We start from the raw sequence: 17,061 nt of genomic DNA on the forward strand, positions 1-17,061 counted from the left end.
TTATAAAAGTATAAAAATTCTGCGGAAGGAGTAAAAGGTCATTACATCAGTTAAGTCGGGAAGAAAAGGCATTGGAAATGAGACAGGAAAGAAAATGAGGGGACCAAAAGGCCAACAGCTTATCAACAAGACTGTGGGAAAACAAGTACCCTCAGAAGACGGTGAGGGAGGAAACCACAACTAAAGGAGCCAAACATTTTCTTTCTGAACAGAAGGACGTGAATTTCAAAGTCTGAAGAGGATATGGAGTTCCCCAAATGGAGAGGAAATAGGCATTGAAATTCTAGAAAGCCGAGAACACCAAAGACCTGGCAATTGGAAGAAAGCTGGCTTTCTCGGGCAGAACAATATGGAAGGAGGGGGAGAAACCTGATCTCCTGGCTTTGAGGACCTCAAGTTCTGTGACATCTCCTTTTCAACAGAGAATTGAGCTCTCACTTTGCTCACTGAGGCAGAAGATGAAGAACCAGTCTTTCCCCCCACATTCAAGATGGAATAAGAAGGGTGGAGGCAGGGTCCTCCCCCATCTCCAGGGCTGCTTTTCTTGTTGATATTTTGTTTTGTTCTTGGAACACTTCATTTTTGGCAAGAAACTAGCTTACCTTGCAACAGATGTTACGAAGAACACGTTTATTGCTGCCATTCATTTTATACACTCCTGATTACCTGTAGGACCAAAAGGCTGAGCAGCATAGACTACTGTGGACTAGCACAGGATTCGAATTTTTCTTTTCTTCTTGGTTTTAGATAGGCAAGGCATTTACAAGATCTCCAAAGCCAAACTATTTAAAAAGACACATATAGAAAAGCCTTATTTCTAATCTGCCTTCTCTCATCTTCCCTCCTATACCTACAGGTAACTATATATATATATATATATATAGTTATAGTTATAGTTATAGATATACATAGTTATATATATAGTTATATAGAGATTTTATATATAGTTGTATATAATGTAATATATTTCATATATGTATATGAAGAATCCAGAGTATGCCACAAGACATATCATATGTGTATATACACACACCTTTATACAGACGTGCACAAGTTATATATAGATACACACACAAACACATGTAAATACGTACATGTTGTCATCTCTGTTTGGTTCCAGTAAACCTATGCACACCAACATACATAAATGTTCAACTCAAATCCCTTATTCAAAATGACAGTGTTTGTATAGGATACATTTATATCATTCCAAACACTTTGATTTCTCTCTAGTTTACTTATAATACATAATAAAATACAAATAGTTGTCACATTGAATATCAAGGGACTAAATAGAAAAATGTCTGTACATTTTTTATTTGTTGTTGGTTCAGTCAGTAGATTAGGGGCTCTCAGACATAGAAGGCTAATTAGTGTGTGTGTGTGTGTGTGTGTGTTAGAGAGAGAGAGAGAGAGAGAGAGAGAGAGAGAGAGAGAGAGAAAGAGAGAGAGAGAGAGAGAGAGAGAGAGAGAGAGAGAGAGAGAGAGAACTTACTGCATAGAAGTAAACACTTTGCCTTTTTGGTTGAATAATAGACCCATCATTTCAATACAAGGAGACAAGCCTCATTATTTTTTGATGACTATAACACTAGAACTTTTTTGCTACTACATGCCTTGTTTAAACAGTTCTTTTTGCCAGAAATTCAGGCTGATTTTATTCCTGGCTTTTCTGAAAGTTCCTCATCAAATTTCCTTGTGCACAAGGCATTCTTATTTATCATACACAAGTACTATATGTGAATTCTAAGGAATGAGATTTCTGGATTAAAGGCTAAATGTGAGTATAACTTTGGAAGATACAGTGAAACTTTCCTCATACAAATGGTATCATTTTTCATTATCACTAGTGACAAATGAGTAATGAAGGATTTTTGTTTTTAAATAAACTTATTTTTGAGTGTGTGCACTGATAGATGTGTGTGTGTGTGTGTGTGTGTGTATGTGTGTGTGTGTGTGTGTGTGAGTGCAGGTGTGGTGTGGGCAAAAACCAATTGCCCTCTGTATTGTTTATTTGTTTGTCTGTTTAGAACAAGGTTGCCCACTGAACCCAGTGCTCCCTGGAGCCAGCTAGCCGGCCACAAGCTCAGGCATCCTCTCAGTGTCTCCCATGCTGAGATTCCTGGTGCACATCACTACAGGAAACTGATTTTTAAATACATGCCAAGGATCCAGACTCAGGTGCTCATGCTTGTGCTGCAAGCGCTTTAGCGACTGAGACGTCTTCTCAGCAGGCCCTCCCCCATAAGCTTGTTTATGGTTTAAAAATGCAGATGGCCATATGAAATACTTCTAACTATATAATAGCCAGGGAGGATTTGGACTTTAAAGAGACCGTGCAGATGATAAGGACAGCTAGTTATGGAGAGCATAATGCAAGCAGGTCGGTTATATAATCTCAATAATCTGCCTGCTATAACTAGCTGTTTTCATATGACTAATTACTCTTTTGTTTAATGAGGATTATCCACCCACACTGCAGTTCAGAGTCTTTTAAATTAATCCCTCAGATCTCGAAAGCTTTGCCTTCATCAGATCTTACTGCCTAGACAGTGGCTGCTCTTGACTGCCTGCTGGTCACGTGCTACAGGAACACTGGGGACACCTTGGTACATAGATAGAAAAGACAGTTTGTTGTGGGTTATTTCCACTAATAGCAACAACAACAAATCTCTATGTAGCATTGCTTGTCAACCACACACTCTTATGTGCCCGTGCTAATAACTGCAAATGCTGCAGGGCAAACTTTCTAAATGCATTGCTTTGAAACGATCATTGTATAAGTTTAATTCATCTTCAAAGTGGCTTTATAAGGAAAATGTGGTCAGTATTTCTCCCCACCAGACAGCAAAAGACATCATGAGTTTGAGTATCTTGCGTTTGGTCTCAGAAACAGAAATAGAAGGCTTGGAGTGTGAATGCCTATAGTCCTCTGACCCTTGACAATCATGAAAAGTAGGTAAAGAGGGTCTTACAAATACTAATTTCACAGACATGCAAACTCAGTTTCAGGAGATCAGAGGATTTGCCCAGCATCCTCTAGCTAATGAGATAGCGATCGGAGGAGAAGCTAAATCCTTCTTCTTCTTGTGATGTTAAGTCTTGTCACTAGTGCTGGCTTATCTGTCAGACTCTTAAGATGATATCAGACAGTGATAACATTCAATTGTTAGAACTAACCGCATACCAATTACACTTTCATTTTCTAGGACAGAGATGGTCTTCAATGCAGAAAATCAATTTACTGGAAAATCCCGGGTCCAAGGAACAAATACCCAGTCTGACTTTAATTCTCATCACTTTGGGTGGATTCTATGTGAGAATTATTTATAGTCTGCTTGTTTAAAGACAAAAGAAAAGCCAGGCGGTGGTGGTACATGCCTTTAATTCCAGCATTTGGGAGACAGAGGCAAGAGGATCTCTGAGTTCTAGGCCAACCTGGTCTACAGAGCTAGTTTCAGGACAGCCAGGGATACACAGAGAAACATTGTCTCAAAAACAAAAAAAGAAAGAAAACAGAAACATTGGTCTATGGCATACACAAAATGTTATGATGTCTAAAGATTTATTGCTTTTTAAAGTACTCAGTTGCTGCTGTTATCTGTCTTTAGGGAAATGTGCTAAACGTGCCCTGAATGTTTAAAAATACATTGACATGGTGAGCTTAGTTCTCAAAGTGCATCATAAATGGCACACGTGGAAGAAGGCTGGCTGAGAACGTCCAACAGTGATGTGAAGACCGATGAAACCCAGGCAGCAGAGACCTGTGGGGCTGTAGATGGGGTGTGAATGTGAGCGACTCTGGCGATACTGCTGGCTGTCCACACACTCTCCACTCTTCTATTAATAGACCATAACTGCTTTTGCTAAGGTCACAATGTGTTCCTCGCTCTCTACGTTTAGGAGTGAATGGACGAACTCAAGTTTCTATGAAAAGAGAAACTCTTTATAAGAAATAGATAAGCTCTGTTTTTGTTGTTGTTGTTGTTGTTGCTATTTTGTTTTGTTAGACAGGGAAGGGAAATGGAGGAGAAATGTATCTGGGGGAGAGAGGATGCATAGGGCACTAGGAGGAGGGGAGGCTGCAGTTGGGATGTATTGTATGTGAGAAGAATATAAATAAAAAGGAAAAATAGATAAGCTATCCATAGCCTCCATCTTTCTTTCTCTCCTGTTATGGTTTCAATATGGCTTGTTTTCTCAGACCTAGTGTGAAAGCTAAGTCATTAATGGAGCAGTGTGGGTTGTTATTGGGACAATGTTAGGCAGTGGCATATAAGGGGTTGTGGGTTCTGGATCCTCACAAATACACAAATGCCTATTTCAACTGAATGTCCCTGATAGCCAGGCTTACAAATAAGACTTAACATCATGCTTTGCTTTGCTGATACAAAACACAACTCTTACTCCAAAGGGAACTGAGTGGTTATTCTCTGTCAGATATGAGAATGACCCAAGAGCACAGACTCAGACTGTACCTAACGACATGTTCCAGCATGCAAGTGCTTACCTAAACTTTTAAAGTCACAGACCAAACAACAGACACATATTAGTGCATTTACTAAATACATCAGTGAAGACCTTAGGTAGGCAGGTTACAGCAATGTCAGGAAATGTCTGCTATCTCTTTGTTTCAGGGGCTGACAGTATCCTTAGCTTTCAGTTGGTGGAAGTCAGTGGTCTGCTGAGATAATACATTTAAAGGTCTTGCCTGAGAGTTGAAAGGGTGTTAGGCCAGACACAGAAGTTGTGAGACATGACTATTAGGGGTACTAAAGATACTCCAAGATGTTTTGGATCCCAACCAAACTCTCCACAACCACAGAATCTCCAATTGGTCCATCTGTTTGTAGAATCTGCAACAGAAGAGGCCGGTTCTGAGCGGGAACTTCAACTCAACCCTCCTCTCCTTGTCATGGGCTCACTTCCTCCTCCTTTTTTTTCTGACATAAATTAATGTAGCATGATTCCCTCACTAGCTGTGGCTGCCTGACCTTGAATTTCCCAAGTCTCCAGAATGAAGAGTGAAAAGGGGGAAAAAAAGGTTTTTTGTTTGTTTGTTTGTTTGTTTTTATAAATTATCTGGGTTCGGAGACTTCTACTGTCTTCAAGAAAGTGGCATGTAGGGCACTCTGGAAGATGGGCAGGAGTAAGGTTAAGATCCAATAGCACACACAATCAAATGTGGCTGAGGAGACGAATCTCCTGGAAACTCTTGGGAAAGTTCCTCAGGCTCACTGAAGGACTTTGGCATCATTGTGTCATTTTGCTTGTGAAAGAAAAGGTAGACGACTATAATAACACCTATTTTTCTCATGAAAGTCACTGCATTGACCCATGAACCCCCTTCCAAAAGAAATATGAGAAGAAAATACACCAAACTTGCATATCCCCTGTTAAATTCTTATTTTAAAAAAAATAAAGTTTCATGGTTGAGAGTTTCAGTGTGATGTTAGAATTCCATAAAGAGACTGGCAGGAGGATCACTGGGTTAACTGGCCACCAGTCTAGCTCTTGGTTCAATGAGAGACCCTGTCTCCAGGGTGAGAGTGACAGGGAAGGACACCTGACATCCTCTCTGGTTCTGTGAGGCCATATACATACATGCAAATATCACACACACACACATGAATACACACACACACACACACACACACACACACACACACACACGCTAAGTAAAACTTGTAGAATTAGAAAGAATGCTCATTCTCTGGGACAGAGTAGGACATGGTGGAATGGAGATAGCTGTGGGTATAAAATTACTTTCAAATAGGAGGAATGTGCCCTGTCTGGTGTTCTAATGCACAGCAAGGTGACTGTGTTTACCTTTTCCATCTTATCCATCATTGGGGTAGGGAGTACGGAGATACTCAATTGTGATTTTCCTTATTGTTGGTACTGCTGTCATCTTCTACAGTACTTCAGAAACCAATGTCATTAAAATTCTTAAAGAAATTTTCAGTTGCCCTCAGGGAGGGCTGAAACTATACACTTTCTACCTACCACCCTCCACACGCCAGGTTCTTTTCTGGGTGACAATGAACACCTGCTATTCCAGCCCAGCCCTCCTCCTGCTGATGCTTCCTCCTTCATGGTGTAGTGGTTTATTGTGTGCTGACACCCCATTTGCTCATTAGCCTTCACCAGCTCTTTGAGGACAGGTGTGTGTGTGTGTGTGTGTGTGTGTGTGTGTGTGTGTGTGTGCGGTTGTCATCACATATGAACTGTAAATGTTGGCTAATGAATGAATAAATGAAAACATCAATGCATTGACAGAGGATATTTAGGAAACTTGAAAAACAAAACCAAAAAGACAGAGATTGACCTAAAACTGATTTTTATTGAGGACCAGGATGGTGAAGATGATGATGATGATGATGATGATGATGATGATACAATATCCAGTGTCATCTTTAGCTCATCTGACTCCAGCAAAAGATTGACTATGGAGAGTGTAACAATGGGTTCTTTACTCAACTAATTGTCAATATTGAAAAGTTGTTTCAGCTGATCTGGGCATATGTAAAGCTGACTTTTCTATTGTTTGAGGCATGATCCTATATAGCGCAGACTAGTCTCAAACTCACTATGCAGGTAAGGATGATTTTGTACTTCTGATTCTCCTGTCTCCATTTCCCAAGTATTATGATTGCAGGTATGTACCACCATGCCCAGTCCAAACTGACTTCCTTTAGTCATCAAAGTTATTCAGGAACATGGGCAAACTTATACAAACCGATGAGTCAATACAGAATTTCCTGATGGGCAGAGGTTTGATAACCTGTCAGCTGTCTTCATGTTCAAACACATTCAATATGCTTGATTGCTCGGTATTTCCCTCTACATTTCCTAAACAGGGAAGTTTCCATAATTTGAGAATCATCTGTAGAACAATAGACCTCCAATGGGACATCTGACTCATCCTTATATGTCAGAGCACTGTGATTCTACGAACAGTGATACATGAGTTGACAAATTCTTGGTAATGATGATGAACCTGCCACCATGCTCTGAAGCAGCTGCTGATGCATATCACTGATACATGCATTAGCAAGCAGACATTCATCCTTCTTTGTTTCATGATGGATGTGACATGACCAGCTCTTTCAAGATCCTGCTGCCCTGACCTTGCCACCAGGATGGACTATCCCTTGAACTGGAAGCCAAAATAAACCATTTCTCCCTTTAGGTGCTTTTGTCAGAGTATTTTGTCACAGTGACAGGGAAGAAAATAAGGCAATAACATTCTGTTGGCTCATGATACTGCAAAGAATCCAAGTCTAGGCTTGGCTAGGTCCAGGGACTCACACTATTAATATGGACGTACAATTAGGGAACGATGTCACTTCGTTCAGCCTCCATCACAATTGTTACCAGTTTTCCTTCTGGTCCCCTAGTGTCGTGCCATGAGTTTCATTAATCTAATTGCTCACATGCATTTCAGACATGTCTGATGGACACTTCCTGCACCTAACTTCCTATGGTAGCTCTCAACTTGACACAACCTAGAATCAACTGGAAAGAGAGTCTCATCTTCCAAAAGAACACAGCCTCCAAGAGGACAGCAACTTTATTTCCCCCATGTGAGACCACTGTGAATCTACAGCTCTGATCAACTCCTGACACAAGCTAGGCCCTGATCAAAACCTGAACACAACACTGGTCTTGGCCTGCCCTGAAAGATGGTTGGTCTTTGGGTTGGAACCCCTGCTGGTGAGGCCTGGGATTACATCTCATGGCCATCAGGGCGATGGCCAGGTCTTTCCGATGCCTTTCCTTACTCTTTTACCAGCCAGTGCTGCGAACATCTCTTCTGACCTGATCTACTGTAACCCAGAAATGGATCGTCTCCTCGGAGGCCGGCCTGAACTCAGAGGAAGTGACACCTGAGTGCTTGCTTGCCACGCGGGGAACTCTTTCCCTGTCTTCTCCTAGGGCTTACATTAAGATTTCTACAAAGAGGAAGTAGTCAGCATATCTTTGCTGAGTGTGTGGATGGAACAAAAAACATGGAGCAAAAACATAGAAGAGAGGGTCACCAACACCCAATGTATGACAGTTAGAAGCTCAGCAGTTCTTTCTTAAGCTAACACCTAGGTACCAGCGGGCTCACACCCCCTTCTGGAGGTGCTGAAGAGTATCCCCTCCTGTTTTCCACTCTTCAGAGCAGTTCTCAACCTGTGTGTCATGACCCCTTTGGGGTGGTTGAATGACCTTTTCATGGGGTGAGGGGGTGTGAATATCAGATATCCTGCATATCAGATATGTATATTATGATGCATAACAGTAGCAAAACAACAGTTATGAAGTAGCAAGTGAATAATTTTATAGTTGGGGTCACCATAACATGGAGAACTGTATTAAAGGGTCACAGCATTAGGAAGATTGAGAACCACTAGTTTAGAGGCTGACCATTTCCCTCAGTTACAGCCCCTTCATCTTCAAAGCCCTGCACCTCTTTCTGGCCACCCTTTCATAGGCGTATTTTCCTTTTAACCACAGCTAAGTAAGATTCTCTCTCAATCTCCTGTGATTGGCTTGGGCACCACTGGAATACCACCTCCGCCTCAAGAACGCCATTCCCATCTCAGGTTTTTCACCTTCATCTGCAAAGTTTCCTTTGCTATGAAGATGACAGCCTCTGCACAGATCCCAGGAAGAAGACATGAACTCTTTGGGACAAGGAGTGCTACTGTACTTCAGATGTGAGCCGGCATGTGTTGCCCTGTCAAGCTCCTCAGGAAACCAGCCCTCTATCAGTGAATCTATGTTTCGGAGAGTTGAAAGGGAATTTGAAGAGGGAAGTAGTCAGCAAAGCTATGAACCCCAGAAGTCCTTTCCTGTAAAAGTTACAGCTGTCAGACATTCGGATTCACTGGCTGGGTCTGGCTGCCACCTCCTTAAGTCTTTGAATGTGAAATTAGGACTTGAGTATGAAAATTCTCCCATAGGTATATATGTTAAATCCTCAGTCTCAAGCTGAAGAGAGTGTATAGAAACTTCAGGACACGGATCTTACCTGAAAAAATGTAGGTCAGTGCAAAGTGGCTCCTTAGGAGTATCTTGTTCTCTCTCTCTCTCTCTCTCTCTCTCTCTCTCTCTCTCTCTCTGTCTTTCTCTCTCTCTCCTTTCTTTTACTACAGGGGGGAGCAGCTGCCACTATAATAACTTGTCATGATATTTTATCCAAACTCATGGGGGTCAAATAACCATGTATTGAACCCCATAAAATTGTGAACCCAAAATAAATCATTTCTTCCTTAAGTTATTTTCCCCAAATATTTGATGAAAAAAAGTAACCAATACAGTCCTCTTGTCTCATTCAAAAATTGATGATCACACTTGTACAAGCTCAGGGCCTAGCCCTGAAGGAACCAGGGCAGAGACTTTTCCTTGTGGTCTGGCCTTCCAGGGACATCAAAGTGGTAGAGTCACTTTCTAACTTGTTACCAGTCACCAGCAAGTGCTAACATGCAGACAGTCACATGGGTGAGTTCCTTTAAGGAACAAGCTGCTGACAGATTTCCTCTATGGGTGATGTCAGTCTGCTCATTCTGTCCAAATATTGTGGAAAGACTCAGCAAGGCCTCTTGCTAGAGTCTGTCTCTTTTTTTGGTCCAATATTTGGCATTTGAATGATACGAATATATGTTATTAATTTTTAATAAAAACATAATACATGAGCAGAAGTTTGAAAAACACCAATGTGTACAATATAAACGATAGCCGGGTGGTGGTGGCACACACCTTTAATCCCAGCTCTCTGGAGGCAGAGGCAGGTGGACCGCTGAGTTGGAGGCCAGCCTGGTCTACAGAGTGAGTTCCAGGAGAGCCAGGACTACACAGAGAAACCCTGTCTCGAAGAAAAGAAAAAGATAAGCCACCTTCCCCAGTTTATCTCTTTGGCAACAGTGGCTGTTACCAGTCTTTTATGTTTCCTGCTAGGAATATACAAATATATTTATGGAAACATGTTCACTGATTTTGAGACAAATGAGACCATTTTGTTGTATTCAGTGTGTTTTCACTTTTTTCTGTTGGACCTGGTTTCATGCCAACACATAAGACTGGCTATATTACTTTTTACAACTGCAAGGCCTGGCTGAATATATGAGACTAAGTTACTTCTTCACTAGTAAATGTTATGACATTGTTTTCAGAATTTGCTGTCACAGACATGGCACTATAACCAGCTGTGTATAGATGTTCCTCTTCTGGCTGAGTTTATTTCAAGGTAGAGATCTAGAAAGAGATTTTTTGGGATTTACTCATTGAAAAGTTTGACAAGGATGCATCCTAAAACTGAAAGAAGTGGATGTAAGCCTCCCTCTGCAATCCAGAAGCTAGTTCCAACTGATAATCACTTGCGAATGAAATAATTTTCTCCAAGGGGGGGTCTCACTTGGGAAACAAACCACTCTTAAGGGCAGGCCTCATGTTGGCAGTAGATGGCCAACAGAAAACAAACTCAAGGGTGTCTTTGGAGGTTCCCTGTCTTAGAATGTTAAATCAGTACTTTATTATTTTTCCTACCTTACAGGTCCCTTGTGTATACATTATGGCTTCTGGTTTGGGGTTTTTATGGGATTTCTGTGTGTGCAAATCTGGGTGTCTCTATGTATTTCTTGTGCTTTTTCTTTGGCTCTTTTTCTTATTTGATTGTTAAGTCTATATCCAAGCACCCTATTCTGAGCCCATTGGAGTCTAGAACTGGACTCTGGTTTGGGAGGTGCCATCTCCGCGGGCTCAAGCTTTATGAGTCTGGAGGAAAGCGCACCAATCTAAAACTCCCACACTCTGGTTCTGGCTCTCTAATCCCCTAAAAGACTTTGGACAAGTTACTTCCCTTCCTGAGAATCAAGTAAGTGTCTCATCAGCTCGAAAGCCCTTTGAACTATAGACATGTTGATCCTGTGATTCTAGATCTGCAATTTCCATCTGATGGGTCATGCCCAACCTTACAATATAAAAGTCTGCATCAGAGAGCACTGCTTAAGTCTCACCAGTGAGCTGAACTCCACATTTTAGAAGCCCTGTGAGGTACAATAGATAAAGTGGGGGTATCAACCTTTAAAGAGAAGGTAACAATCCTAAAGCAATTAGCCAGCTACAAATGATTGCATGCAATCAAGTGTCCTACTTTATGAAATGGACTGTGAGGCCATCTGGCACCAGACACTGAGTCCTATGGGGAGTTCATAAAGAAGATGCTGCTTGGGACTAATGGGATGGTTCAGTGGGTAACTATGCTTGCCATGTAAACTTGGTACCTGAGTTCAATTCCAGGAACTTACCTAAAGGTGGAAAGAGGGAACCAGCTCCACAAAGTTAGCCTGTGACCTCCACATGCACACTGTGGCACCACCTCATCCTGTTTATGCACACTGTGGCACATGCAGCCACACAGAACTATCACATACACACAACAATACAATAATTAATACACAAATTTTTAAAGATGCTGTTTGCCTAAGTTGTTAAATACAAGTAGAAATGTATCTAGCAGTGGTTGAGGACTGGAATCAGGGCACATACTGAGCAGCAATACAAAAGGGCTCAGGGGTGAGAGTTCCAATTAGCATATTAGAAGAGGTTGGAGAGTGAGCAAACCTCTCACCCGGTGTGATTGCCCTTGTCACTTGCACACACAGTTGCTGAGGAACAATAAAATTGTCATCCCTTCTACCAGCATTTCCTGTCTCAGGAGACGCCAGCTCCATTCTCTCAGTTTCATCGAATCTTCAGACCACCTTCCATTCATGTCTTCATAACTCATGCCCAGCCCATCAAATTCTACTGTCCCCAAACTTCGAAATATATCCTCAACTCCAGTCCTTTACCTACCCCTTGGTCCATCCCTCATCTCTCAACTAGATCACTAGCTAATGGATTGCTAGGAATAGCTCCTAAATGGTCTTTCCCCCAACCACCCCCACCCCTGTGACTCCCTGTTTTCAGTGCACAGAGTGAGCCTGTGAAGACAGGTCATTTCTCCAGCGGCCACTCCTCACACCAGAGTGAGTAACAGTGATTACAGCCATCAAGGTCGTCCAGGTCATGCTCTGCCCTGACGGTGACATCTCACCCTACCCCCCTTTCTCCTGTCTCACCTGCTGCCCTTCTAGTTGTTCCAGCCTCAGAATCATCACATCAAACTGTAAACTGAGCCCTGAAACCTTATTTAGAAATGCAGTTTGAGGGGCCTGTAAGGTGGCGACTGAACAAGCAAAGGCACTTGCTGTACAGGCCTGACAACCTGAGTTCGATCCCCAGGCCCCCCAAAAGGTGGAAGAAGACAACCGACTCCTTATGAACAAACTGTGGCATTCGTTTACACACACACACACACACACACACACACACACAGCTTTGGGATGCAACTCACTCTCACCTACCCTGCTCTTTCAAATTCCCCATAGCATGCTCTGCTTTTCTTGTTGCCCACGATTTCTTATACAGTTGTGTGATGGGAGCCATAAGCCTAAGTGACCCTTTACACTCATGCCGCCATATTTGGGCTTCTCTCTTCTTTTCCTAGATCTAGGCCTTGCTTAAGTCTCCATAGCACCAGAACCTCTTCTCACAGATACCAGAACCTCTTCTCAGAAATCAGGTGACTGCACTGCAGTTAGGCAGTTAGGTAGTTAGGCAAGAGTAGATAGACAATCCCCAGAGCAACATTCTCTGCTGGCTGAACAACCCATGATTAAAGTCCCCTCCCTGCTTGCACCCCCATTTGCCCCCGCCTATATATGCCTTAAGAGGAAAATCAATTTTGGAGCTTGATCAGACATCCTGTCTCGCTCTCATTCTTTGTGTCTCTTGTCCCTCTCATTCGCCGGCCCTCCCTTCAGGTCCCCATTGAAGACCCTGCTGGCGGGGACAGTTGTGCTCTTATCATTCATCACCTAACATCTCCAATCCCATAAATGACCAGTGCCACAAACGCACCAATGTGTGCTTCGTGGTCTAGCCACACTTTGGAGCTCTGCCTAGCTCAGTATATTTGTTGACTGAAGGAATAAATCAATGTGAGGGGAGAGAGGTATCTGATGAGAGGCTGTGACAGTGACCTGGGCTGGGCGGCCACCACTGAAAAGGGTATTTTCTCTCTCTCTCATCCTGTTGCAATGCCCTGGGCCCAGGAAACGGGTACCTCCAATCCCCACTCTCAGTTGTCAACTGATGTGTTAGGGGTTAGGAGACACGGACCAGCAGAGTGGCTTCACCTAGGGCTTTGCTTCCTGGCTGTCACTTTACCTGCGGTGTAAGACTACCGCCCGCCCTGGATCTCAGGTTCCTCACTTGCAACTTGGGAGAAAGCACAGACCTCCAAGGAGATGTAAAATGAGATTGCACCTCAGCAGGGTCTAACAGGGGTACCTGCCAGTTTTCAAAAGGACAGACCTTACCTAACTAATATAGTATAACAGAGGCCCCCAGGGGTGCCCCTGGAGTGTGTCACAGTCACATAAGCAACCTGGCTCTAAGGAAGCTCACAATGTAATGGGAAAGGGGGTGGAAGTCTCACACACACACACCCAGGCTCCACATCAGGCCTATTTCCTATTCTCTCCCTCACTGCTTTTAGTCTTTCTAACTTCTTTTTTTCCCCCCTCTAGTTTTTCGAAACATGGTTTCTCTGTGTAGCCTTGGCTGTCCTGGAACCCGCTTTGTAGTCTATAACTTCTTAAGAGGCAAAATAACAAATTTGGGGGCCAACCCCCTTAAAAACAATGATGAAACCGTCTCCCTCCCAGACTTAGGAATTTAGGCAGCGGCCTCTCCAGGGCAGTGGGGTCTCAAAAGGGATGAGCTAAGGGAAATCTTGTCAGAGCTGGGGTGCAAGTTCCCAGAGTCAGGGCTGGAGGAAGAATGGACCCGCCCGGTCCCCGCCCAGTTCGCTGCTGCAGAGGCCCTTACCCGGTACCTGCTGAGGTGCCCGCGGTGCTGATTGGCCTGGCGCACATGGGGCCACATCAGGCGGTGGGCCGGCCCAGCGGAAGCAGGGGCCGGGCGGGCTAGCCTGCGGGCGCCATCGCTCACCCCGGACGTGCAACAGGCTCCCTTCTCCTAGTGTGATTAGGCAAGCCTGTAAATAACCCAGACCCGGCAGCTGCCAAGTGGGTGACTAAGAAGCCTGCGGGAAGCGGGTGGAGAAAGTGAACTTAGAAAGAGTGACAAAGGTTTCCTGTCCAAGAGGTGCATGGCAACCTTCAAAGGGAGTTCCCCAACTCCGCTCTGCAAGACTATGCCATGCACTTAGACCCGCCAGGCACTGTGTATACAGCAGGCTCATAAAAGTTGCGGCAGCTGGATTTCACACCCCGACGAAATGAGAGCTATTTTTAATTCCCAATTTATAGACAAGGAAAAGGCAGCTTAGAGGTTACAAGTATCCACTCAGTAAGTAGCAACATCAACCTCCCCTCCTGCCATCGTTTACCTGGACAGAAACAAAATCACCACTACCCTCGACTTTTTTTTTTTTTTTTTAAGTAATATAAACTCAGCCTGTTGAACATCTGTAATCCCTTGGAATCCTGAGACGGAGCCATGGTTTGGAGAGTTAGAGGTTAGCCTGGGCTCTCCAGTTAAACCCTGTCTTTAAAATGAACAAATAAAAGAAGCAATTAATGCTGCGTCTTTCTCCCAGATTGCCTCGGGTAGTTTTCAACCAACTTCCTGCGTTGTAGGTGGTGTCAGAACTCTCTCTGACCTCACTTCCTTTCTGGGAAATCCTTTATTCCCTGCCTGCAGTCCTTCCAGTGCTGAAGCAAGTCAGACATACAGAGGTCCTCCCAGCCCATCACTGCTCCACTTCTCCCGTCAGCCCAGCTTGACCTCGCTGTCATGATTCGGAACCCACTCAATGGGACCCTGCCTTGTTCTCCTCCTCCTTATACAGTGGTCACAAGTCTGTTGGTCACAAGATTCCTTTGCTGTCTTAAAAAATTATTTAGAACTAACCAAAGCTTTTGTTTCCATGAGCTCTGGCTACTGACATTTACTGGAATTAAAACTAAGATAGAAAGCCATCATCTAAGATGAGTAATAGGCTTGTTGGTAAAGTGCAGGACTTAAGTTTGAGGCCCAGGACTCACATTAAACAAAGCTGCTTGTGGTGGTGCTCAATTTGTATGTAACTCTGGCACTGGGACGGCAGACACAGGTGTGTTCTTAAGGCTCCGAGGCCAGCCAATCTAGTCAGTTTGATGAGATCTTGGTAAAACCGAGAGTCTCTGACATACATGTGCATGTACACCTACACACATATCAACACACAAATAAATGAATATAATGAAATAATAAACACATAAAATGTTTACAGAAACTGTTTTGTGTGTGAGATCATTGTATCTTCCAAGACCAAACATAACTATAAGAGTGACATTGCTTTATGTTTTTTCCAATTCTCCATGTCTGGTCCAGAGAACACTAGCTGCATCTCATCCATCAAATCCCATCAAAGCTATTGGAAAACTCCACTGTTCCATCCAGGAGAAAGATAAATGAGGCACATAATATTTGTATTTAATAAGACAATAGCTATGACCTCAAAAGCCCTTAAAGGGGTCTCAGAAGGTCCCGGACATCAGGGAAAAAACGGTGGCCTTCTAGAAAATTTAGGGATTTTTTTTTTTTGATCTTTAGTCTTTTCATTTCTAATTCATTTTCTGCCAGACATTTCTACTCTCTGCTGATGGTTGATGGTAAAAGTTGTTCACGCTCTAGATGCCAAAGAGCAGAGCATAGGCTATAACCTAAAGCAGGGATTCTCAACCGTCCTAGTGCTGTGACCCTTTAATACAGTTCCTCATGTTGTGGTGACCCCCAACCACAAAATTATTTTGTTGCTAGCTAATAACTGTAATTTTGCTACTGTTTATGTATAGTTATTGCAAATATCTGATATGCAGCATATCTGATATGAGACCCCCAAAGAAAACTGAGGCCCCAAAATAAAACAAAACAAAACAAAACAAAAAAATGAAACTACTAAAAAAAAAAAAGTACTTTTTTCCTTATGCCAGTTTGCTTCCTGTCCTACCTAATTTGTTTCTCACTAAGTATGATAAAACACCGACCAAAGCCCATTTGAGGGTAAGAAGAGATTTATTTCATCTTACAACTCCTAAGTCATAATCCTTCATGGGGGAGGTTGGGACAGGAACTTAAGACAGAAACCTGGAGGCAGGAACTGAAGCAGAGATTGTGGAGGAACACTGCTTTCTGGCTTGCTTCCTCCGGCTAATCAGCTGATTATCTTATATAGTTCAAGCCCTTCTGTCTAGGGATTGCACTGCCCAAAATGGGCTGGTCCCTTCTTCATCAATTAGCAATTAAGAAAGTCTCCCACACACATGTCCACAGGCTATCTGATGAAGGAGATTCCTAAGTTGAGGTTTTCTCTTCCCAGTTAACCCTAGTTTGTATCAAGTTGACCAAAACTAACCAACACATTTCCCTACAACAATATAATCAGAAAATTGTTACTATCCATAAACTGATATATCCAAATCCCATAATTATTACCATCTGCAAGGAACCACATACCAGAGCAGGAATGTATTGAACCTATGGTAACAAAGTAATACCCTACCCCTAAGAGGCTCACATTTTTTATCTTTTGGCACCCATGAATATTCTCACTTAAATGACAAAAGGACCATGTAGATAGAATTAAGCTTAAATGTCTTGACATAGGGAAGAGCATCTTGCATTATAAGGTGAGCCCAACCTAATCACATTTATCCAGGAGAGAACAGGGACTATTTCCTAGCTGTGATCAGATGGCAGAGGGAGGGGATGGTGCTGGCTGTGAGGATGCAGAAAGGACCAGAGCCAGGAGCAGGGACAGTCAGCTTTCAAAGGGTAGAGAAGGCTAGATTAGAGAGTCTCCTGGAGCCTCCTAAAAGGAATGCCGTCTTAGAGATGGTTTGATATAAGCCTATTGAGACCTGTGTGGCCTCTGACCCAAGAGATAATGCATTTGAATTGTTTTTAGCCACCAGGTTTGTGGAGATTGGTTTCAGAGGCAATATAAGCTCAACACAT

Source organism: Peromyscus eremicus, chromosome 10 (assembly GCF_949786415.1).
Source record: "Peromyscus eremicus chromosome 10, PerEre_H2_v1, whole genome shotgun sequence".
NCBI lineage: Eukaryota > Metazoa > Chordata > Mammalia > Rodentia > Cricetidae > Peromyscus > Peromyscus eremicus.